The sequence below is a fragment of the Mytilus galloprovincialis genome, chromosome 9, assembly GCF_965363235.1.
Source record: "Mytilus galloprovincialis chromosome 9, xbMytGall1.hap1.1, whole genome shotgun sequence".
NCBI lineage: Eukaryota > Metazoa > Mollusca > Bivalvia > Mytilida > Mytilidae > Mytilus > Mytilus galloprovincialis.
In genome coordinates this window covers 13,819,073-13,821,660 of record NC_134846.1, presented here as the reverse complement: position 1 = coordinate 13,821,660, position 2,588 = coordinate 13,819,073, and the positions used below count along the sequence as shown (strand labels likewise).

General features: G+C 31.4%; 1 long non-coding RNA gene across 1 annotated transcript; it reads right to left on the bottom strand.

Moving 5' to 3' along the window:
* Positions 1 to 203: 203 nt before the first annotated feature.
* Positions 204 to 1,898, bottom strand: LOC143046645 (uncharacterized). The gene is made up of 2 exons (XR_012969202.1): positions 1,527 to 1,898; positions 204 to 977 (listed from the first exon to the last, which is right to left on the bottom strand). It is a non-coding gene; the product is annotated as an uncharacterized LOC143046645 (long non-coding RNA).
* Positions 1,899 to 2,588: the final 690 nt, after the last annotated feature.

Below are 2,588 nucleotides of genomic sequence, written 5' to 3'. Positions count from 1 at the left end.
TGTTTAATAATAATTTATTGTATGACTGAGATATCTTTACCAAAATCTTTGTATGTTTACATTGCATTAGAAACATATTTTAGTTGGACACTACGTGACTATAAGGAAATGCAGATAAAAATTATTGCCTAAAGATAAAGTATATATTGACTGTTCCATCGAAAGTTCCAGCAATACAACTGTGACATAAAAATCAAACCATACAAGTATATATATATATATTTTTAAAACAAATCACTTTATATTTGAATATCAAATGAAAATAGAAGATACCAAAAGTTGTCAAAACATTAACAAAAATTAATCAAAGCCAGATAATAAAAAAAGTAAAGGAATCCACTATCATGACTACGCACGATTATCATGTGTTTTAATTAACACATGATTTTCATGCGTAAATTTATTCCATGTAATTCGCACGTAGGTCTATACGCATATTTTTTGTGCGGGAATCATGCGAAAATCGTGCGTAAATTTATGCACGATTATCGGATGTAGCTTAATTTGAGCTTTGTCCGTGCGAAAAATATGCATGATTTACGCATGCTTTTCGCACGATTATTATGCGTAGCACATTTACTATTTTACCCTAATTGTGTTTGTTTTTTTGCCTAATCACAATGGTAAATAACTACATCCCTAACTTTTTCTATTTGCGTAATATTGTTTTCTACATATCTGTCGAGGGTTCGCTTTTCTCTTCATCAATTTCATTGTAAACATTCCAATCACACTGTGGAACACTGAATCTTTTTATTTGTGGTAATACCCGATTGCTGAAGTGTTTATCATATTTCGTTACTGATGGATCGAGAACAAAGTAGTCGCCTTGATCTATGTCAGTATTTAAAGATTTGTTCGCAGAAGGGATGTTGTTTCCTCCCGTGTTGGATGGATTACTTTCAAGATTTGTCATCTTAGGTTTTTGGTCGACAGACTGTACTCTTGTAAGTCGTTCGGTGTTCTTTTTCTTTGGTCTGTAAAAAGTAAATTTTATAATTATGAAATGACAAAAAACGGTAAAGAACTTTTACTTTAGATATTTTTACGGTTATCTAACATACGTATGGCTAAAGAAAAACAATATCATTTCCATGAAACCTTATCGTCGGAACAATTTTTCATGGAATATTTAGCCTAATTTTGAACATTTTATCAGATTCTTGTCATTTAGATAATTTATGACCCTTATAGAATATCTGTTTCGCAGAAGATATCGGATATGTTCCTTTTGTCGTAACTTCAATCCTGTTCTCCTTTTACCAATGTGACCTACCAAATTAGACTATTTACTGGATTTGTAATAACATGAGCAACATGTAGAACCGGGTGTACTTACCAATCCGGAACACATATGATCACTCCCATTTTTAGGTGGGGTTCGTGATGCTTAGTCTTTAAGTTTTCTATGGAAAGGATCACGTAGATGTAAGTAACTTTAGGTCTGAGTACGCCCTTCAGCAATGAGCAAACACACAACAAGGTAAGCTGTAATAATTCAAACGAGAAGATATATTTTGTCATACCCAAATTCTGTTTCATATCTTGTTTGGTCACAACGGTGATAATCTTTATCCATTACTGCTTCCATTTTTCTCTGGTGAACTCCCCCTATATCTGTCGAGGATTCGATTTTATCGTCATCAATTTCATAGTAAATGTTCTCATCACCCTCTGCACCACTACATCTTTTGATTTCTGGTAGCATCCGGTTGCTCAAAGCTTTATGATATTTCGTTACGGAGGGATCCAAAACAAAGTACTCGCCTTGTGCCTCATTAGTATTGAGATATTTGTTGTACTCTTCGTTGTTTGTACTTGAAGGAATGCCAATTATATTTGCTATATCATATCTTTGATCGACAGACTGTGATCTTGTAAGTTGCTCCCTCCTCTTTTTCTTTGATCTATAAAATATATATTTAAGAATTGAGAATAAGAAAAAAAGTGTGAAAACATAAGCTATCTACATTTTAACAGTTATATAAAAATGAACGCATTCGAATGAAACATCAGGTAATATGTTACCATCGGATGTATACATGAATATCCAATGATGTAAATATGTATTTTTATTAAAATTCAAAAAGAATCAAACATTATGTTCCGAAATGTTGTATTTTACTAGATTATGTCATGGTACAATGGAACATTAATTTAAAAACTGGTTGTTTTTTTTTCTTATAGGATGGCATGAGAAAAGAAAAAGATGAAAGGACAAATGTTTTAATACTTTCATAATTTCCTTTTCTCTTTTCTTACTATAACAACACGTAACATAATAATCTATATCATTCTTCCATTTATTACAGAACAATTTCTAAACTATCATTCGATGTGAAAGATGGCATTAAAGATCGTGCAGTACGTTAAACGTTTTACTTTTCGGTGCTCTTGTTATCGGTTACCGGCAAGTGATATTATCGTTTTTTTTTCCGTTAGATTGTACTATTTCGCTTATTTCTTGTAAAACACCATTAGTTTATCCCAAAAGTTTGATCCGAAGTTTAGTGTGTATCTAAAAAAAATTATTGATTTTTTTTTGTATTATAAATACATGAAATATTGATTGTTATCATATAAATATT